The 23,743-nt window shown below is 37.1% G+C and overlaps 1 protein-coding gene across 5 annotated transcripts in view; it reads left to right on the forward strand.

Moving 5' to 3' along the window:
* Positions 1-23,743, forward strand: part of LOC107750235 (forkhead box protein P1-B) — a 157,402-nt gene that overhangs the window by 55,694 nt on the left and 77,965 nt on the right. The window lies entirely within an intron of this gene.

Raw genomic sequence — 23,743 nt, forward strand, 5'->3', positions numbered from 1 at the left:
TGTATAATATATATTATTTTCATACAGTATTATATTTTTATATATACAATAAAATTAACATATTATGTTAAATATTAACATATTAAATAACATTAACAATAACATGCCAGTTCAACACCCTATGAGCCTCAGATTCTAACTAATAAATTGAAAATGGTCAAATTCTTAAATTCTGAATTTTTGGCAACCTTACTCAGAGGAGAGCCGAGAGAGGGTGAAGAAAAGACACATCTGTGCTATTTTTCACTCTCTCTTTGCTTTAAGGTATCTGCTTGTAAACTGTTAATATTGTCAGATTGTACTAGAGAAAGGCAGAGCCTCCAACTTATTGCAAATCCTGAGCAGGAGATTGGTGTTATGACACCACATATTGCCCCAAATTGCTTTATTGGTAAAATGCTAGTGCTTCCTTCAATTCTGATAATTTTATGGAATCCCTCGTTGAACGGTTTAATTATGTTATCACCCAACTGGCAACATCTGTCTTTATCCTGGAACAGGTGACAGTTTTATTACGGGATGAATCTCTCGGCTGGATCTGCCGATTGATGGCTAATCTGATTCATAATCATACAGATGGAGATTGAAATTGTACATTAATGTGCTTGTACGTAGAAGAGAGGAGAAATAATTATTTGCAAGGAGAGAAAAAAAAACAGAAACACGCTGTGCGTGAATCTCCAAAGCCTGCTACAATTGAAGCATATTGCTTTTCGGGATCGTAACTAATTGTTGTAGGCAATATATCCCTCTGGCAGTGCCCTTCTCACCCCCGATACCCCCGAACAGGCTGTCTGGAATCTGCAAGTAGTGGTTGCATGGTCGCAACGGCATCTCTGATCTCCTTCTCAGCAATGTCACACGATTCACCCAAGATAAAATGCACCTACAAGTAGTTTGCATCCTGTTTACATGGTTTGATTGACTGCGAGGCGATGAGAGGGGCTTCTCTGCGCTGGTGTGCGGCAGTCGGTTTGGCGGTTTTGCTGTGGAGAGCCTTTACGTTAGAGTGCGTGCTGGAAACTGCTTTACTAATGGATATCGGGTGAAATGGTCAGCAATGGAGACAAGTAGTGGAGTGAGAGAATGTGTGTATGCATTTGAAGAGGCTGCCAAAGTGAGCCCAAATGTGTGTGTCCATATGCGTGAGTGTGTGGGTTTTGTATCACTGTATAAAAAAGGAGCATCCTATTCTTCCACTTCACATATACCTTTGCTTTAAAATGGGGGTCAATTCGTATGCATGCATACATACATGTTTGCTATGCTGGTACCATTAGTGAGTATGAAGCACTTCTTATTGTCTGCAAAGACCGGATGGGCTTTGATGCCAGTGTGTGTGTGTGTGTGTGTGTGTGTGTGTGTGTGCCTTAAAGAGGGGAACTCTACACTTTGAGCAGGTGTTCTCAGCAGCTGTCGGACTGTGGCTGCACTGGGAAATGCATCCGTGTTGTTTTAGTATTAGATGGCTTATTTGGAGTCCCTAAAGCAGCGAGGGAGGATTTCTTCTTAACGCACCACTTGAGTTTTCTCATGAAAGAATAACCTCTGTCTCTCTGTAATCCTTCACGCTTTTCAAACAATCAGACATCGCTACGGCGTGCATGCCTTAAAGGAAATGCATGACGACATCATTTCATACTTTTGAAACATATTAATGCACATATTCCCGTTTTCACACGATCTCAACATCGTCATTGGATTGGAATGTTTAGGCCTAAAATTAACACTCGCCCAGCAGCAAATGTGAGTAAAAATCAGCGTTGGCGAGTATACAGTGGTTATAGAAAAGAATCACCCCCCTTTAAAACAATCACATTTTGTTGCTTTGCAGCCTGAAATGAAGACGGACACAGGTTTTTTTTTTTTTTATCCCGCTATATAACAACTTATAACATCCAAGTGAAAGATATAACACCAACATGTCAGAAAAAATAAAAAAACAGAATCAATGAGTTGGAAAAAGGATCACTCCCTCCTAAAAATGACTTATAAACTCAATCAGGTGTAGCTAATCACCTTCTCAATGGCACACAAAGCCATTTGACTTTCATCTGTGATCAGCTGTGGTCATTTTGATTAGCTCAGCATGAAAAGAGCTTTCCTGGAGCATTTCAGTCCTTGGTAGTGCAACTGAAGCAAACAATCAACTATGGGTGGCAAGGCACTGTCAAAAGATCTCCGGGATAGGTACAATACAGACCCTCCCTGGATCAGGACATCGCTCCAGACTGGATGAAAGAGCCAGGAGGAAACTGTTCAGAGAGGCTACCAAGAGGCCTACAGCACCTCTGAAGCAGTTGCAGGAATTTACCTTCACCATCAAATTAAACTGAACTTGAGCAGTTCTGCAAAAAAGAGTGGGCAAATATGGAAACGTCTAGATGTGCAAAGTTAGTAGAGTCAAATCCCAAAAGACTAAAGGCTGTAATTAAAGCAAAAGGTTATATATGTGTTATATGTTATATCTTTCACTTGGATGTTATAAATTGCTCTGAGTAAATACAGCTGGATTACACAAAAACTGTGTCTGTCTTTATTTCAGGCTACAACGCAACAAAATGTGATTATTTTAAAAGGGGGTGATTATTTTCTATACCCACTGTATGAGTCCTGTTGTCCAGTAGCTGCTTTTATTAATTCTCACAATGCCTTGAGAACGTGAAATGGTTTACACAATTAGCAAATCATAAAGACTGCGTTAAAATTATATAAATATGTAATCTGATGCACTGCTTGTTTTAAAGTGAAGCTGCTAAATGCTGCTGCACATGAGCTCAATCTCTGCAAGTACTGTGAGTTTGAGTTGCTTTTTTACATGCATTTGAAAATGTAACATTCGCCAAACATCTTAACAAGCTTGTAATAACAATATTTGATAAAACTGTTGTCAACAAAAGAGAAGCATTTCATATGAGAAGTTTCTATGTGGTCTTCCACCAAAATAAAATTAATAAAATAAATATTATTATTATATAAACTAAAATTATTATGAAATACTTTACATCTCAAGAGATTTATAGTGATATTTAGTGATTGATATATTGACATATTGCAATTAGATGCGTTTCCCCAATTTGTTCTGCCTGTTGTTTCATGAAATAATGCACATACAGTTTGATGGCCTGTACATTTTTGCAAGTCACCAGCCATTGGCAGGTGTGGCAAAATGTTAGTTTTGTTTACATACAAGGAAATGAAAAGACTATTTAGTGGAGAGCGTTTCTTTTTGTTTCGGCTAATATGACCCAATTTATTAGCGATAAAGTTAAAGATGCCACAATATCATGGGGATACGTTCGAGCATGGGGCTTGTGCAATTTTAATGAGTGTTTCTTTTTTTAAAAAACTTCACAGAATTAATATGTATCAAGAAAAGTATTTTTTTTTTTTCAGAGGACCAAAAACGTCTGGGTAATTAATATGCATAGGCTGTGCTTGTTAACACCCCCAATGCAAATGCAGTGGAGATCCAATTAACATAGAATGGTCCCTGAGGAATCGGGACGATGAGGGTTAAACGAGCTATTGAAATTGAAACTAGGCCTTTCGGCCCGTTTTTAAAACACTTATTTGTTTCAATAAAACGGTAATCCGTGTAGCTGCACGTTTCTCAGATTAAGGAGTCTCAAACAGGCTCTGGAGGCTTGGAACGAAGGTACTGTTGTGTGTGCGGGACATGCGTACGTTGTGTGTGCGCTCGTGGTGCCCACCCGTCACTAATGCAGAAGTGCTGTATCTGAGGTAGCTTTTATTTCTTATTCATAATCTGCTGGCGCTAGGCGGATAATAGACGTCAGTGTTCATTCAGAGAGCGGCGCATCAGCCAGACCGTGGCTGACAGAGCAAAGTGCTAGGGTTCTGCGTGTCTCTAGCTATCTACCGGCTTTTCTCCTATTGTTCCTAGGGATGCGGATGAGAAACACACCTGCTGAGACGCTACTAGAGTCTTCAACACTTAACAATGCCAATAAACGTGATTGTTATGTGATTTGATGATGATGTGCTGCAGCTGTTTGTTTTGTTTGTATCTGACATGCACATATTGCCTCACAGAATCAAATCTTCATCAGTGGATTATTACTGTAGAGAGGGTTTAAAACGTGGGAGGGACATTATAAAGACGTTTATGGCACACATAAAGATATTAGAATGCCTTCTCAGTAATTATCAGCATCACAGGACAGATTTTTTGCAATTGTGTAGTAATTGCTTTGGGGAGGTACAGAAATTACCTTTGACATGCAGAAGCTAAATCAAAAATGTACTGTAGTAAGCTTAGGTTCTGCCATAACATCATACTACAGTTTTTACAACTTAATATGTCTTAGGAAAGTGATTTTATTTTATATTCATATTATTTTGTATTTATTACTCCAGTCTTCAGTGTCTTATGATTCTTCAGAAATCATTCTAATATGCTGAAATGATGCTCAAGAAACACTTCTTGTTATTACCCATGCTGAAAACAGTTGTGCTGCCTAATATTTGAACTAGATTTGTTGCTGTTATTGTTAAAATGTAAAATTCTTTCTTGTTAGTTTTTTTTATCAATTTAATGCGTCCTTGCTAAATAAAAATATTGTTTTCTTTCCAAAAAAAACAAAAAAACACTTAATAACCCCAAACTTTTGAATGGTGGTTTGTGTATGTATATGTATGTATTTGTTTATTTATTAATTTTTTAAAGAAAATATGGTGATCATCCAATACTATAGTTTAAATATTGTTGTTATTATTAACCATTATTTAACATGATAACATGAAAACATAACATGAAAAAAAGTAACCAGAACCATACCATGATTAAGATGTATGCAAAATCATTAAAAGTGTTTTAGCTTCTAATGACACTGAGGGTCCCTTTTTTGCATGTAGTTGTACTAGATGAATATTTTTGTCCGTATTCCCTCTATAGAAAGACTGTACATTTCAAATGTGTAAACCTGGTAATTTACAGTAAAAAAATGGTCAAGCTAAATTTATTAGAAACTAATAGACATGGGCTCAAAGCCACAGACCTCAAATTTTGATTTCATGGGGTTTTTAAGTATCAAGTATCACATGACCCTGTGTAAAAAGATTACAGGAAATAAAAAAGCTAAAATCTCATTCCGTTAGTCCAGAATGAACAAGTCTGACCCATCTTCCTCCAGCAAACCCAGTTATGTTCATCACAGTCCTCTCGTGCCATCACTCCTGCCAGTAATAACCACTTCCTAGGTGTGCGGCAGTGATGTGGCCTCTATTCCAAAGAGAAATGGTGCTGGCCGCTGACTGCTTGTGTACCATTTGGAGAATGATATTCCCTGTCAGTGCCGTGATGTCTTCCCATAAATATCAGTGATGGCACCTTGCGTTCTAGGAATGACGCCCACCATAAATAGTTCCCCTTTGCACACCGTACACATAAATCCTTCATCTTACCCCCCTTTCCTTTTTTCTTCCGTTTGAAAGGAAGGAGGGAAGGAAAAGGTGATGTATTATTTACATGGACAATAAAGAAACAAATGTTTAGCAGCATGGAAGAATGCAGAGAGCAATTCCCTTCACAGTGGTGGGGCGTGCGACCGTGAGACGCTCTGAGCGTCAGTGAGCTGTTGTTATTTGCTTGTTTACAACCTCTGACATGATGTAATGGGATGGGCCGTGAAAGCACTAGCCAGCAAATGACACAGAAAATAAGACAAGGCCTTTATGTCTGCACACACTTGCTGTCTGTTTCTCTCTTACTCTCGTTCTCTTGGATTTATTTTCTTCTTACCCACTGTACTCTCAAATATGTTGTGCTTTTGACTACAGAGATGTGAACTCTGAATATAAGTCACTGTTTTTTGCATTAGGATCTCCCCGAGGTAAACAGAGAGGGAAAGAGGAAAATATCATGTCCAGCCGTGAAATTCAAAAGTGAAATCTAGCAGAAAGAAATATTTATGACCATTTTCTACTTGATTAGATGTGGACGTTGTGAGCCGGGAAAGACAGAGACTCCAGACAAAGGGCTGTGCGTGGCTTCTGAACAGATGTGTAGAGAGAACACAAGAGCAAGTGTGTAATTGTTTGAATGGAAACAAGGTTTGAGTGATTGTACTGTAAATAGGAATTGGAGATTGAGGCATCCTTCAGTAGTTCTTATTTTCAGACTGTAAACCACTACACCATTACTGTTCCCAGCATTCCCTGAAAGTAGGTCTGGAAAATGTGACCATATATACTGTAGATATGTCAAGATTTTGATAGTTTATTACTTGTTGTTAGATTTATCTGTTTGGCTTTTAGTGGGTGAAAGGATTGTCCAAAATATACTGTAATAATAATAATAAGTACATAAATTAAAAATAAACAATTAAAAAAATCTAAAATGTATTAAATTATTTAAGTATTTAATTATTACATAAAAACAAAAAATAATAAATATATAGTTGATGCACATTTTATTCACTGTTAAAGGAATAGTTTACCACAAAATAGTACATATCTGATAATCTGTTAATAATAATTTACTCACTCCCATTGTTTCCAAACGCATATGACTTATTTTTCTCTGTAGATCATAAAAGGATAATATTTGAAAAATATTCACGCTGCTCTTGTCCATACAATGAAACTGAAAGGGAAACGGGAGCTGTCAGCCTTCAAAAATGGCATTTGCAACTGGTTTGATGTACTATAAATGATTCCTTTAAGAGCAAATTGTAGTGTATTTTGTGTCTATACATTATGTGTGGATGTTTGATTGTATTTGAGATGATAAAAAGTCATCATCATTCTCCCGGCCTCCATCTTTCCCAAATCCCCAGCCCCACCCCCCTCCTGCTTAGCCGTCTTTATCACTTTGCTCTTTCCTCTTAATATCATCTTCATCTCAGATTGCCATGGCACAGGTGGAGATGCGCTTGTTGATCAAATTTGGCTCTCGTAACGCTCAGCGATCCGCTTGGCTGAAGTGCACGCGATGTGCTCTGAATGCTGAGGATGAGCGCCGCGGTGGTGCGGTGATTGTTTGATTCAGCCTGTCACAGGACAGGATAACAGCATCAGTAAATACTGATGGAGTAGCTTGCTCTACTCCTCCACAGCAGGCCACAGTGGGGGCACCATGTGTTTGAATGTGCCCTGGCCCCCTCAGGAAGTGGGTTATATCGAGGGAGAGGTGTGTGAATGTGGGTGGATTTCACTCCAGTGATATTTATTTTGAATGTCACACAATAATGAAAATCCTGTCATTATTTATTCACACTCATGTCCTTATAAACCCCTACAAAGAATAATAAAAAATGTTTGTGCTATAACTGTTTCCACATTGGGATCAGAGACACACAAGACTTGATAGCATTTGGTATCTGTGTTAAACATGGCATGATTTTTGGCGAATACCAACTTAATTAGTGTGTTTTTCTCACCATATGGCTTTAAAAGACTTTGAATATAGCCCACAAGTCATGTGGGAGCTTGACAGCCCTTGGTCACTATATACTACCATTCTAAGATATGGTGTCAGTAAGTTAGAATGATTTCTGAATGATCATGTGACACTGAAGACTGGAGGAATGGCTGCAGAAAATTCAGCTTTGCCATCGCATAAATTACATTTTGAAATATATTACTATAAAAAGTTATTTTAAATTGCAACAATAGTTCACAATATTACTTTTTTTTACTATATTTTTAATCAATTAAATGCAGCCTTGATGAGCATTAGAGTCTTCTTTCAAAATAATTAAAAAGTTTTAGCAGCACCAAACCTTTGAATAGTAGTGTGTAATTTTATGTAAAAAAAATAAAATAAAATAAAAAGTTTCTCTCATTTTAGGTCCCACAGAAGTCAGAATGTCATAACGATTTGAAAATTCCATGAAAGTAAATAGACAACTTCATTTTTGGATAAACTACATGGTCTCAATAATATAAGGAATTTCTTCTAAAGACAAGCTTCCTCAAGGTGGTCTTGTTGACAGGTCTTAATCTTGATAGCAGTACTTTAGTTGGTGTTAATCAAATGCTCTTTTGCTGGTTTCTCCCCCATTAATCAGCTGCTGATAAAGCCATGTTAGGATTTGCCAAAAAAAAAAATGACACTGTGTACAATAAATTAGTTCTTTATCTTCTTAATAAAATCAAAGCAGACATGTGGAATGATTGAGGTTATTTATAGGCCATTGGGGAGATAGACAGACACTCTTGAGACGAGAGCGAAGTCAAAGGGAAAAGTTCTGGACACGGAGGCTGGAACTGAAAATGATGTCCAAGGGAAATATCTCTTTTTTTTTTTCTCTCTTGCTGTATCTTTCACTCCCTCTTTCTTTATAATTTACACCCATGCTCACCAAAAGATGAAAATTATGTCATCATTTACTTGCACTCATTTCAGAACTGTATGACTGACTTTCTTCTGTGAAACACAAAAGAAGATAAAATGTCTGTGTTGTTTTTGTCCATATAATGTTGTTTTGACACCAATGTTCTTCAAAATATCTTTTGTGTTCTGCGTAAGAAGAAAAGTAAGCTCCAGATTGTCAATTTTAAACTGAACCTTTGTATTGTTGAGGAACATTTTGCACTTTTGAAGTTTAGTTCAAGACTTAAGCAACACTATAAAATGCGAGTAAATGAGAGGCTCCATGTATCCCACAATCCTCAGCTCTTGAGCACACCTCAGTATACCGTTCCTTTTAAGCATTTCAACCAGGGCTGGATTGGTAATCGGGCATAACGGGCATTTTCCCAGTGGACCGACGCACTTAAGGGGCCGACAGAATTTTTTTTTTCTTTTTTGCCGAGTACCATCACGCAGGGACAGCGAGCAGCCAGTGGTCCATTGGTTTGTCTCCTGTATTGACAGTGTAAACATCCAATCACAATGCGCTATAGACGGAGCGATGAAGTATTTTGCTCCGCCTGATAGAGACTCGCAACGGAGGCAGGCATCTAACCTATCCTAATGTGTGCGCGTGACATGAGTGTAGAATACGTAAACACTTTTTAATAAAACGTAAATTCGTCCCCCGCGATTTTTTGGTCAAGTCAAGTGTGTTCATAGAGGTTTCCATGGGCCAATGCGAATAAAGCTAGATTTAAATAAAAAAAGACACTATATTGTCGGACCTGAGGTTTTATTCTTATCCAAAACAAAATGTGATATGAGTGTGATACATACTGTAGGCTACATACATACACTACCAGTCAAAATTTTTTTAACAGTAAGAAAGATCCAATAGAAAGATCCAAAGATCAGCATTTATCTGAAATAAAAAAGCTTTTGTAACATTATACATATGCCATTCAAAAGCTTGGAGTCAGTATAATTTTGGGGGGAATGATAGAAATTAATACTTTTATTTAGCAAGGAAGCTTTAAATTGATCAAAAGTGACGATAAAGACATTTATAATGTTACAAAAAAATTATATTTCAGATAAATGCTGTTCTTCTGAACTTTCTATTCATCAAAGAAACTTGAAAAAATTCTACTCAGCTGTTTTCAACATAATAATAATAATAAATGTTTTTTGAGCAGCAAATCAGAATATGATGCTAAAAATTCAGCTTTGAAATCGCAGGAATAAATTACATTTTAAAATATATTCAAATAGAAAACAGTTATTTTAAATAGTAAAAATATTTCACAATATTACTGCTTTTGCAAATATATATATATATAGATAGATAGATATCGACATTGTGGTGGACCGTCTGGACCAAAAAATGCCAGGGCCGATTTTTTGTCTCAGTCCAGCCCTGATTTCAACTCAGGCAATCTATAAACTGCGGGAAGAAAGTGAGTTTCCACAGAGTGTGGATGTGTGTCATCTGTTACTAAAGCCAGAAACATACAACACCACATATTTCAAACAGATGTTGAAGTTAGGAGGCACACACAATCCTGCAATCAAAATAATTATCTTTACAGCCCAATGTTTATAAAGTGTTTATGTGACACTAAGCATTGGGTCTCTCTGAAGTAGCCATCATGTGTTAAACACGTTAAATCGCTTGTCAATCTCCAAACACCTTTACACTGTCTAGCCTCAATTATTTATCGTTATTTTAAGAAAAACTTTTATTACACTGCAAACAATTTACAATGTCCTTTTCCACATTCATGGTCGTACCAGATTTTACTGTACAAATAATTGTTAGTCTTTTTATTTTATTTTTTTTAGGAGAGTACTGACAAGAGACCAAGAAAAGTGAGGAGGAAGGGATGATGTGAGCCAGATTCAAATTTGTATTGTCTGCATGAGCACCACTGCAATGCATTTACCATTAAGCCACAGCTCCAACATTTTTTCAATATTTCTAAAGCACAACTTTAAATTACATTTTTACATATATAATTTTTTCCACCTGCTTCTTTCATTGTTTCATTGAATCGTCTCACTTTATAAAGAACTTCTCTCGGCTGTTAATGAACACACACCTTTTGTTGAGCAGAAAACCCAGAGAACTTTATATTTCACACCAGCAATGAAACCGTACTGCGCTTTTCACCGCCACCGAGATGATGCACAATATAAGAGCTCGCCATAATAAAGTCAATTAATTGGCGCCTGTGGCTATAACGTGGACATTGTGTATAGATGGAGATAATTAATTTAGGCCAACAGTCCCTGTGTTTGTTCCATGGGGATCGAGGGACAGTGGTGTGTCCCGAATGAATCAAGCAGTAAATGAGGAGCAGAAAAATAGGTAATTATGTTAATCTCACAAATGAATGAGACGCTGACCTCTCGCATTAATTGATTTTATGCGCCTGAATCGTATTTATCTTTCTTTTGATATATTTTTCCATTAACATTTCTGATGTAATTAAAGAGGTTTTATTTTGAAGGAAATTAGCCATGGATGCTGGCGACCATTAAAGGAAGAGAGTCACTTTTATGCCGCGTTAACGAGACAGCAGCGTGTTGGCGGCGTTTTAGCTGTGCTACGCTTGCCCTCACAAAGACCTTAAAGCTTAAATAGCCCCTATTCTTTAACCTTAATCACCGCGTTGGCTTGCCAGATACTCTGCCTGACCGCGTCCGTGCGTCCCGTCATGCGCACCCTGTGTGCTCTTACGCCCTTTCCGGGTTTCTCATTTTTGCACCTAATCAGCAAAAAATTAAACTCGTTGTGGGCTTTGCTCCATATTAAATGGGTGATTATTGGTAATAAATACTTTTTTTTGAATACTCACTTATTACATAGGCAGTTTTCTTGCTCAGTTAATGACTGTAATTTGATTTGCTTGAGCGATTACAGTCCTCTCAGAATTAATGCGGCAATCCCGTCCCCTGGATTTAAAGACATCTCGGATTCTTCACAGGTCGTGTGCTTCTGCGAAGCTTCCTCTCTCACATAGCAGCTGATGGAGTTGAACAGCAGTCTGTCACTTCACTATATGGCCCATGTGCCCTTGGTTCCTGCCGAGCTTGTTGTTTAGGGGCTCCGCTGTTGTTTAAGTCTTAAAGGAGGTTTACCAAACGGATTCAAGTGGATTCTTCGCTGTTTAAAGGTTTGAGGGAAATCTATGAGCTGAGCGAGCATGTAGACCATCTCGGTGTTGATTGCGCACAATCAAACCACAAACGTTACTTCAATTCCTCAGAGGGTGGCACAAATTTCTTTCTTGATCTGACAGTTTCATATTTTTATCACACGTCTGCTATAACGCTTTCAGTCCGCTGCATAACTCGCCTTCAGCTTCAAAGGTGTGATCATCTAGTGCTGAGGGAGTTTTGATGTTGACCTGATGCTGACAAGCTTTTTGTCACTTTTTTGATGCCTGGTAAATGTTTCGCTACATAAGTATAGCCGAGACACTTCCAGTAATGCCACTGAAAACATGCAGAAAGATTGAAAGAGTGATTGATGTAAATAATCTGTTGCTCAGAAGTATTAACCAACTTCTCAGGTGTGACTCCTATAGTTTCTGAATGAATCTCAACATTGTCTCGAACTGTGCTTTGATTGCTCGATACTAAAGTCTGAATTAGTAGTGAAAGATTTTAAAGTGCAGTTGTTCAAAAGTCTGACCTCAGTGAGATTTTTTTAAAGAAATTAATTATTTTATTTAGAAAGGATACATTAAAAAGTGACTGTAAAGACTTTTACACTGTAACAAAAGAATTCCATTATAAAATAAATGTTGTTCTTCTGAAGAACAACATATATCAAGGTATCATGAGAAAAATGTATCATGGTTTCTAAAACAATATTAAGCACCACTGTTTTCAACATTGATGATAATAAGAAGAAATGTTTCTTGAGCAGCAAATCAGCATAATAGAATGATTTCTGAAGGATTTTATGATACGGAAGACTGGAGTAATGATGCTGTAGTGATGAAGCTTTGCCATCACAAGAATAAATGACATTTGAAAATATATTGAAATAGAAAATACTTATTTTAAATTGTAATAATATTTCACAATATTAGAGTTTTACTGTACTCTACTTTTTGACCAGATGAATGCAGCCAAAGTATGGTGCATACCATACTTTTTTCAACCCCCCCCCAAAAAAAAAAAAATTCTTCCTGAATAGCACAAAAAATGTTTTTCCTTTTCATCTGAAAAGTGCTTCTTTTTATTGTGATTTCTTACTTTTTTAGACAATTCGGCAGTCCATCCCAATGCAGTAGATGCCTTCAGCATCTCTTTTTTTTACAACAAAGGCAATCTCATTCTTTTCCCTCCCTTCTCTCCCTCTCTCTGTCTCTTTGGGATAACATTACCCAAGTTGAAATGACTTGAGCCGAGTCTGTAATTCCCATGAAGCTGCTCTCTCTCTCAGCAACTCAATCCCAGACCGTGGCTAATCACACTGTGATATATCAAGAGCTTTCTCTCCGGGCTCACTGCCTAATGACACCAGGAGCTGACCCTTTGTGTCTTCTTCAACCAAGAGCAGCACACACACACACATTGATAAAGCTGTCTTCAGGTGAGATGAGTCTATGAAAACAATACCACAGAGATTATGCAGAGGGGTTTGGGAATTATTGTGCCTGTGTGTATCTTTGTCTGTTACAGAAATCAGCCTTTCAGACAGATAAGTCATGTGAACCGTGTGCTTAGGTGTTTATACTTGACTTTAAGTTGGACATCCAGTGGGAAATGATAAAAAATGAACCCTGTGATTCATTTTAGAAGGAAATTTGTGTTATTCGAATTTAATTATTTGTTCTTTTAATTTTTCCTTTTTTCTTTTTTCTTTAAAAAAAGTGTATTCGTTTTTCTGAATTGTGCATCAACGTTGGATCAACTTCTATCCATTGGGAATTAACTGGATTATGAAAAGTGACCTGTAAAATTATAATTGACAATAGCTGAAAAGGAAAGATGCTGCAGAAGTGATTTGTTACATTTTCATGAAAAGCTACAAAGATAAATATTTGTTTTCTTCTTTTCGAAAAAACAGCCAGTCATTCACAATAGGATTTGATTCCATTTTGAATTTGTTGATTTTTGACTTCATGTGCACCTCAAGCTGGTTTGAAATCTGGCCAACTAGTCCATGCTTGTAACCATACTTGTGAGAAATCTGCCTATTTTACCTCAAATTAGTCAATGCATTTGCATGCAGAATCCCTTTATTAGAGAGATTTGCAGCTTGTTCTAACAGCAACCCACTACTTTCACTTTGACTTGCTACTGTAATAACAAAGAGAAAGACCATCCTTAATATAAACTCCAAACCCGGTTTTGATTCAAAATCAAGACGAAATCAAGGTTCGAAAATCTAATACTAATTTGAGTCAGCCATCGCTGTGTTTACCAGCACCTCTCACACCCCCTTATTTTTTGTCTCTCACCATACAATCTGATGCAACATCTTGAGCATAAATGCAATAACAGAAAAGAATAAATTCCTATATTCCACATTCTCTCTTAATCCCCAGCACTGTTGGCATGTTCTGACCGTTTTCCATGTTGACAAATGGATTACCAGAGAAAGCAGTGGCAGGTTTACCTGAGCATTGCGTCCTCATGGAGAAAAGTGAAGTCAGATGGCATTGTGTATGTGTTTGTTTGTGATAGAAATGTAACCTCAGGTTGCTTCTCAAGTTCCCTCAAATCACTCTTCTCAGCCTTCACAACAGGGTTATTATAGTTCACTATAACTAAAACCGTAAAAAAGGAATTCTTGTTACTTGAAACCACACTTCCCACACTTGGAAATGTTAGTGAGTTTTATAACTGTAAAATAAATAAATAAATTAGCAAAATAAATAAAATCTACAAGTTTTTTTCTAGGATTTTCAAGTTATTCTCCGCTTAATTATTTAATTAGTTCTTAGTGAATATTTTTTTAATTAATCCGATTTTTAAAAAGTCAATTTAGTCTGACGGTAGTGAAATTGAGACTGGAAATGGTAATGAAAAGACCAGACTCAATTCAATCTGATGTTCCACCTTCTATGGTTTCTGGAAGTTTTTCTTTCCTCCTGGAAATGTTGTAAGGATGTAATTTTGATGTTTAGTCTCATTTTCTTTCTTTCAAATGAAATAAGCCATCTACTCTGATTGAAATCCATCTCCTATGAGTTAGCACACATTGAGCTGCAGTGCTTACAGATGCTGCAAGTTTGAATTTAGCGTGTATCATATACTGTTCTGCCCATCATTTCCTGCCCTCTCTTTATGTCTTAGTCAATGGTGGCAGTGCCACACAGACACCTCCTCACTAAGACGGTGGCATCATCATTTCTTGCATTCAGCCCAAAACGCTGATTACTCTAGTACCGTACCGCACTCTTAACGGCACTTATTTCTATGTGGCAGGTTCCCCACGCCTCTCATTTCTTTCTAATTTTTTTCTACTTGTGCTTAATTCGTCTATTCTTATGAGTCATTTAGTTCTTTAATTACCGTTAGCAGCAGATGCACAATGGAGTATTAATGTGAGTGTGTTTTACGGCCACTCCATCACCACGAGCCTGTGAAGTCTAAAGGCATAATTGACGTGGAAGAGAGCTCCGAGATGGGGAGACGATATTTTGCAGATGGCTTTTCCTGTATGCTAGAAGGATGTTTATGCGTTTACATCACACTAAAGGGGCAATAAACACAATCGTAATTCAATAAATGTCTTGATGGACGGAATCTGGCGTCGGGTGCTGGATCGAGGTGTGTATTAAATGACGAGGGGAATTGAAATTAAATGATAGGGAGCGTGTGTGTATGTATGTATGCGACTGTTTCAATGCGTGCTTGTGCTTATGGATGGATCTGGATGAACAACTAATCACCCAATAACCAACTAATTGGTTAGTGAGGTCAATGAGAGAATTATGCCATTTTAGTGAAGGACCATGTGTTGGTACTGTATCAGTTATTGGCTGATAGTATAATTTTTTTTCCCAATTTATCTATATAATTGTTTGTAATTTTATTGGTAAAAATAGAACAGTAAGAAACTGTTAATTGGTTAACAACAAGTTCCGTTACTGTAAACGGTGAAATATTCTAATAGATTTAAAGGGACATTTTAAGTAATTTTACAGCAAAATACTGTTAAATATACCGTCTTTAGAAATAAAAATGAACAGTTGTCTTATAATTTACACTGAAAACTCGAAACTGTTATTCCCACAATTCCCTGCATGAGACTTTACATTATTGGTACTTTGATTCATTTTTGTTGTTAATTAGTTTTTGCTCGTTTTTGTTACCACATTTGGGTTTTATGTTACATCTTATGTTGTGTAATTGATGTTTATTGCAGTATTTAAGTGTTGTGTGTTACCATTATGGTGTTTTGTACTTGTCTGTTTTATTGTTTAGTTTTTTTTTACTCTTGTATATTATAGTTATCAGTATATTATACAGATAAAAAGCAGAGTATGTACTATTATTGTATCAGTTAATGAAATATACAGTTTTTTTTAAGAAGTTCAGTCCTGTAAAACCTAAATTGTTGCTACCTTTCTTTTTTTACGCTAAAGTTCTGACATCTACAGCTGCTGTTTTTGTAGTGTGGTGTTTAATTGTGCATTTTAATATTCCCTGTTTTCACATATTGATTTTTTTTTTTTTTTTTTTACATTTAGACCTTTGCCATCATCTAACACTCAAAGTTAATCTTTAAAATTGTTAAATGTGAACTTTTACATTTTAATCTTTTAATCTTTTATTATTAGTATTATTATTTATTTATTAGTTTGTATTATTCTTTTTATTTTACTTTATTTTATTTTCTATGGACCCTAGTAGCCCTTTGCAGTCACCTGGGCGTTTCTGGACCACAGTTTGAAACCCACTGGTTCAGACAACCCATCGACTAGTCTCATTTGAAAATATGTCATTTTGGACATCCCTGCTTTTGTATACGTGTCTTCATTTAAGCCAGAGAGAAAACAAGCCGGCATTCACGCACAGATCTCAGCATACACCACCTTGTGTGTGTTTGTGTATGTCTCTGTATGTCCGGCTCTATGAATGGAGCCCCTCTCTTGCCATCTGTTGTTAAGCTGCTCCTGAGGCGGAGCTTCGGAATCCAAACAAACTGCAAACTGAGGCTGTCAGAGCCGCATAGCTGAGACGACCCCCAGGCCCAGGGTCACACATCCGTACCAGGCTCCACACAGTGCCCTGTTTACTCTCCCTATACCTCCTTCATCATCTCTCTCTCTCTTTTTCTCCCCATTGCTCTCATCCATCCATCAACAGTCATGCACCCCCACCTCCCGCCATCCACATGGAAACAAATGCACAAACACACACATGCAAACACTCACCCTTCATACCTTCATGCTCGAAACGTTTGTCAACTCCAAATGTTACCAGTCAATGAGGAAAACTGGTTGCAACAGTTTTTTTGTTTGTTGTTGTTTACATTTAAAGACAATGCTTATCTACTGCAGTCATGCACTGAGACTTACATGGTTTGAGCACAGCAATTTGAAATGTTTAGTGTTCTCATTAATATTAATAGATTGGTAGAAAAGTGCAGCCATGGGAGGGAGTAGTAATGGCTTGTAGTGGGTATATAACATTGATTTATTTATGTATTCTACATGAATTAGTTTAGAAATCTAAACAGTGAGCGTGTTTCCAAGAGGCCGTGATTCTACGAGCGCCTGTTTTCCATGTGAAGAGGCTTTGTGGAAATTGCATCAATTAGATACTTAACAGGAAGCTGACCGGCCCTCTTTTGCATTGCAGATAAATGTCCAATCTAGAAAACGAACAAAAGGAGGCAGAATTAGCAAGAGAAAGAGAATCTCAATTAATATAAACAGTCCTGATCTTCAGTACTTACATTCTCATGCCAGTGAAGGAGCATTCCCGAATCGTATGAATTTTAATTAGGTTGATGGACACTAACACTGTTATACTTTTTAATGTAGTTTTAGTTAGGAAATTAAAGGATTTGTTCACACAAATTGATAACTACAATGTGTAATTAAAAGATGCATATTGTGTTTTGTCAGTGCCATTTTATAACAAAATAATAAATGATTTCTGTTTTATTTATTTATTTATTTATTTATTTGTATTACGTTAGTCTAAGGCCAGTTATTGCATTGCATTTATGCCTCTAAAAACACTATATAAAAATCAATCACTATTTGCATATATTTTTTTCAATTAATACTAAATTAATAATTTTATTCAGCAAGGATTCATTAAACTGTTTAAAAGTGACAGTAAAGACAAAGATTTATTTTTCAAATAAATTCAGTACTTTTTAACTTTTTGTTCTTAAAAGAATCCTGGAAAAATAATAATAGAATTATCTTGTAATAATATTTCACAATATTACTGTTTATACTATATTTTAGATTTATTAAATGCAGCCCTGGTGAGTATAAGAGACTTTTAAAATCATTAAAATGACCCTAAAATTTTGAATGGTAGAATATATCCTTATGTATTGCACGAAAAAAAGTGATACAAGTTTTGAATGACGTCCTGAGTGAAGATTGAAGATTTTTTTTGGTTGTACTGTTTGTTTAGGGATCACTCCCACAGTCTACTTTATAATTTTGATCTAGAAGAAGATGGATTAAGACTGAATAAAAATTAAGCGATTGGGAAAGCAGGAGTGGTGTAGCCAGATGTAAATACCCTTAAACTTTCTCATAAAACCTTGACAACTTTTAAACCTTCCCAGGAAGCCCTTAGGACCATCCTGCCAAAAACAAAGTCAATCTAATAACTGTGACATTTAAGAAAAAGCCCTCCAGCTCTGTGGAGAACAAGAAGATGTGTTTAGTCCACGACAGTGCTACGCATTAACTTATTAGCAGTCTTTTCTGTGGGTCATGTCTGCGGACCCCGATCTCCAGCCCTCTTAACGCTGTGTAAACAGCCCTTTCTACTTCACAATGGCCGCTGGGATACAGTTTCACCTGTACGCACATCTCCCACCAATTAAAGGCTAGGTTAATCGGAGCCATTTCACATTCAAGGTCTTCACTGTCACGGCGAGGGCACAATGGTGAATGGGAGGACAGATAGAGGAGCTGCTTTAGAAGACCCTGCACAAATAAACAACATCTCTTTTCTCATAGTCAGGCCTCCCTTCAGATGCACACAAAACCAGACCCTCAGAGGTTAACACCAGCTATTGTACATCTGTCCAGCATTTACTGTCTCATCAAATTTTTCATTTCACTGGACTACACTATATTTTCCCTCTTGTTCACCAGCATTTAACAAGTAATTTTTCCTTTGAGGTATTTGTTATTTTGCTAATCTCTGAGGTTAACTGGCACTTTTACCAGTTAGTAGCTCTAAAGTAAGGCAATGAAAATGTCTGAGAAAGTCCGTTTCTGTCTCGCTCATTCACTATGCTTTTAATTTTTAAATTTCTGCTTGTATGGCCAGGCCAAGATGAAATATGCTGACTTTTTCTGCATTTTTGGTGATTTTGTATAAATCTGAATAGGTAAGATGCAGCATTTAATTGAACACGATGACTTTTCTATTATTTATTTTTTTTTGATATTTCAGCTGGAAAACAAGTACCCTTTTTTTGCAACATAACCCTTGTGGCAACTTCCACATGTGAATAGTCCGGGCCTCTCCTGTTTAAACTGTCAATGACATGCAAGATCTTACTCTATCCCTTTCCATTTCTTTCAGGGTAAAGTGAATCCACATATTGGGATTTGTGTGGCAAGTGAAGCAGGGCTTATACAGCGGGAACCCCTAAAGCCTGTACATAATCCACACGTGCAAGTGACACATAAAGATGCACACATCCTTTCGGTATCACTGGAATGTGGCCCTTGTACATGAGTACTGGTTTTGATATTATATGCTACACTCGACTGCATCCCGCAAACAGATGCAGAAGCAGAATGATGCTGTGAGTGTAGGGGACGACAACCAGGAAAAAATAGTGTCGTCACTGTCAGCGATTACACAGGGGGCCTTGTTGGGTTCTCAAGGGTTGTTTTCTAATCCCAAACACCTGGAGGGGTTATTGTGTGTGTTTGTGTGTGCGTTGGCGGAGCCATGGCATCAAATAATTCTAACAAGGAATTTTAATGAAGGACTCGCAAGACATCAGATGTCCAGCGCTCAACGAGTCGCATTAGTCACTTTCAAGCAGTGTTATGGCGCTAGTTATTTAAAGGACTAGACAGCCACCGCTGACCTTTTCTTTTGCATTAAGTGATTTTAATGAACGTGTTTTCTTTTGTCCTATCCGCTATCATCAATATGTATTTTGGCTGATTAGCATCAAGCGTTGCCCATAGCGAGGCACGTTTGTGCTCCTTCAGCAGCTCAGTCATCTGTTAGCATTATCTGTCTTTGAACCGTTTTTGTATCCGATCAGTTCCACCTAATACGTCTCTTGATTCGCTATTGTAGCGCACAGACAGCACGTTGTTCTCACGTTGTCATCGTCTGGCAGTTTATCGTGCTTGTGTCTGGAGCTGCTTCTAGCCTAGTGCGTCTATCAAACCCCCCGCTACCTTTGAATGCCAGATCAAAAGAAGATGAATTCCAGGCAAAGAGTTGGAAAGGGGGAGCGCAAGGGGGCTGTTTGTGCATGTGTGTGCGCAGGGACGGGCGCTTTGTAAACATCACAGTGACAGCTCACAATGGGTCGCTTTAGTGCGACGCTAACCCTCCACCAGTCGCTAGCTTGTTAAACAACAAATAATTCCTTCGCCCGGGGCCCGTGCTCACCTCGGAAACGGTGCCAAGTGCATCCTCTCTCTTCTCATTAGTTTTGATCCTGACAAAGTCTTTGAATCATCCCTGCATTGCACTTTTGTCTTAATTGCCTTTTTTCCGACATATTTGATGAAGACGTATCTTTTAGCTAGCTGCATTAACAACAAGAAATTTGTTATTATTAAGCCACGCTTGTGAAGTCTTATTTGATATAGAAGGTGTTCACCTGAAAGCGTGCTCGACAGGAAGCCGTCTTGCGGTTAGCGTAGCCTAATGTTGTTTTTTTTAGACCTGCGTATCTCCTGATTGATCATCTGGTTTGTTTGTTGACAGCCTTTCTGATGCAATTAACAACTGAAAACAGCTCTTTGTACTTCATGTCCTCATCTTGAAATGTCTCAATATCACATCCTGTTGACTCAAATATCCTTGTACCAGCACTGGCTCAGAGCACACCAAGTATTTTTGTGTCGTAAAAGTTTCTGTGTAAACAGCGCGTGCAGCGTCAATGTGCTCATACAGTAATCTTTATCGTATGGTTGTTGGAGCGTGTTTGACGTTCTGTCTGGCATAACCACCAGACCTGAAAGTGAGAGGGTGAGTCGTAGCAAAGTATTACAGGTTCTAAAAGAAGTTTGACTCATTTCAACACTTTTTATCTTTGGTCACATGGGAATCTGCAAAATGCTGAGAAAGAGCACCTGAAAGGAAACGCATAAATTAGTAAAATATACACATGGTTTCTTGGCATGAGATTTTTTTTTTCTTTAAGAATTGATTAAAAGAGATAAAACATAGAGACACACCTAAGATTGAAAACTTGTTTCCACTGGTTTGCTTTATGGCTTGAAAACATTTACTAATATAAACATTTAAGTGTTTTATAGACACTTTATATGTGAAATGCATTCATATAAATCACAATGAATTTATTTTACATAATTATATAAAAATATTTATTTTTGCTAAAAAAAAAAACTACATGAACGCAAAATTTCACTTGATATATCCACCTGACCCTGTTTTTTAAGTTTATGCACTGAATGGGTTTTCTCACATTTCTGCCAGTCACACAAAATGAAGAGTTTCGGTCCATTCATGGCACTGGAAGACTTTAGTGTCATATTCTCATGCATATGTAATTATGCTTCTATAAATAGGGTATTTATTTTTCAGCTGCGTGAGGGCGCCTGGCCGGTCTGTGTGGGTGGGGGAGAGCGTGGCAATGGTTGTTTTGGGTGAGAGAGACTTAGGGACTGTCCCTTTCAAATAAGCCTCCGTCATATTTGGCGGGCTTCGGGTCAGCATGGAAATATCACTCAGTTATTTATCTGATGAAGAATTTTGATAGGTAGTGAAGTGTTTTTTCCCCCTGTGATATTACTGGAATTTAAATCACGGGCAGAGGAGCCGCTGGTATGTTATCCATTGTTTGCGTGTGTTTTTTTTATCTGAGATTCACTTGTAAAAATCATATTTTAATTTTTACTCTTTCTCTGTTACTACAATTAATCTACAATTATACAGTCTGTTTTTTTTTTTTTTTTTGCTTCTGCATTCTTTATGAAACGCCCCCCTTTGCATGAGAAATGAGTAACGGTGCCGAATTCTGTGCTTGATGTGTCACATAGGTTTAACCAGCCACATCCTTCAATAGCAGCATCTTTGCAAAGCCTGCATTCATTGTGACAGGAAAACAAAAATAATCCTTTTTGATATGTGTTGAACAAACTGTTCAGACTGAAATGATCAGAGACCTTATTTACAGCTTCAGCAGCTCTTTCCTGATGTTGGGATCCTGTACAGGGATATTCAGAGCAGCCGACATTACACAATTAGGAACAGAAGGTTTGATGAAACTTCCTGTATATTCTCATTAGATATTCTGATGTTCAGGAATAATAGCGTCTATACAATCTTAAAATCCTTAAAATAAGTAATTACTTGTCTTACCTCTATATAGCCATTTTTATTGTTTTGAGCATAAATTCTATAAATTTGTTTAAAACAAGAAAAAAAGCTATTTGCCATTGGGGTCACACTAGTTTGGGGACCAGTTGCCACTATTAACTAACTTTTGACAAAAAAAAATTTCCTTAATAAATTCATAATTTGCTGCCTACAGGTGCTTCATGAGTTTCACAATTTGAGTTGAATTACTGAAATAAATGAACTTTTCCACGACATTCTAATTTATTGAGATGCACCTGTATAGTTAGTAATGTAGTTGTTAAGTTTAGGTATGGGGTAGAATTAAGGGATTTAAAATATGGTCATGCAGAATATGACATTAAGATGTGCTTTATAAGTACTGATAAACAGCCAATATGTTAGTAATATGCATGCAAATGTGACCCTGGACCACAAAACCAGTCTTAAGTCGCTGGGGTATATTTGTAGCAATAGCCAAAAATACATTGTATGGGTCAAAATTATAGATTTTTCTTTTATGCCAAAAATCATTAGGATATTAAGTAAATATCATGTTCCATGAAGATATTTTGTAAATTTCCTACCATAAATATATCAAAACTTAATTTTTGATAGTTAATAATGAGAATTGGTCCCTAAACTAAAGTGTTACCACCAGTGGTGTACAAAAAATTAAAAGTTATATTCTCTGAAAATGCCATAATATTTCACAGTATTCATTGTTCACTATTCACTGTTTCATCAGTGAAATTTATCTGATTTAAGGATCTTCAGTAAAACTTTACTATAAGGTCCAATTAGTTACCATGAACAATTATCAAAACATTTGCTACAGTATTTATTATTCTTTCTTAATGTTAGTTAATAAAAAAATACAACTGTTTATTGTTACTTCATATTAGCATTAGTATGAGTAAATGCTGAAATAAATATATTATCTAAGATTAATAAAAGCCGTAGAATATTTTTTCATCATTAGTTCATGTTAACTAATGTAGTTAACTAATGTTAACAAATGTAAACTTATTGTAAAGCGTTACCGGATCTTCAGATACTTGTGGTGTAATTTGTGTTTGTCCATACCATAATGATGACAGTCAGTGTCAGACGGCACTGAAGTGGTGCCTCTGTAGCCTGTTATTATATTCCTGCCTCATGATGTCATCCTACAACTTCAGTGCATGAGAAGGTCACACACACACAAACAGCTGGCTTGTGTAGCTCAGCGCTTCAGTTCTCATCTCCACAGCTTCTTTATTGAGCTCTTGGAGAGCAGGACCAGACAGTAACCCTTTACTCTCTAATACAGGCCGTCCTATTCATCACAAAAAACCGTCCTAAAATTCATCACATTCAGTGCAAACCCACGTGTTTTGCACACTTTCTCGAACGCTTTATAGCATCAGGTTGCTAATAAAAAGTCACTAATATCACATAATAGAGTCTGAACTCCACTCACTGAGAAGCCCAAGGGTTTTAGATGTTCCTGCGACTGTTTGTTGAATTGTGGGAGTTTTTGGTGTGATGAGCGTGGAAAGAATGAAGCGGGTTATTTACTCAGATGGTTCTCTGGTGTAGGTGTGAGTCTGCCCCTGCTGTTCTATGGGAACACGCTGCTTGCTTTTCTTGGTATTGGTGCCTTTTTTTGCTCGACTGGAGAACTTTATTCTGTTTTTTTTTTTCCAGCACCGC

Source organism: Sinocyclocheilus rhinocerous, unplaced genomic scaffold (genome assembly GCF_001515625.1).
Source record: "Sinocyclocheilus rhinocerous isolate Xijiao unplaced genomic scaffold, SAMN03320098_v1.1 scaffold963, whole genome shotgun sequence".
NCBI lineage: Eukaryota > Metazoa > Chordata > Actinopteri > Cypriniformes > Cyprinidae > Sinocyclocheilus > Sinocyclocheilus rhinocerous.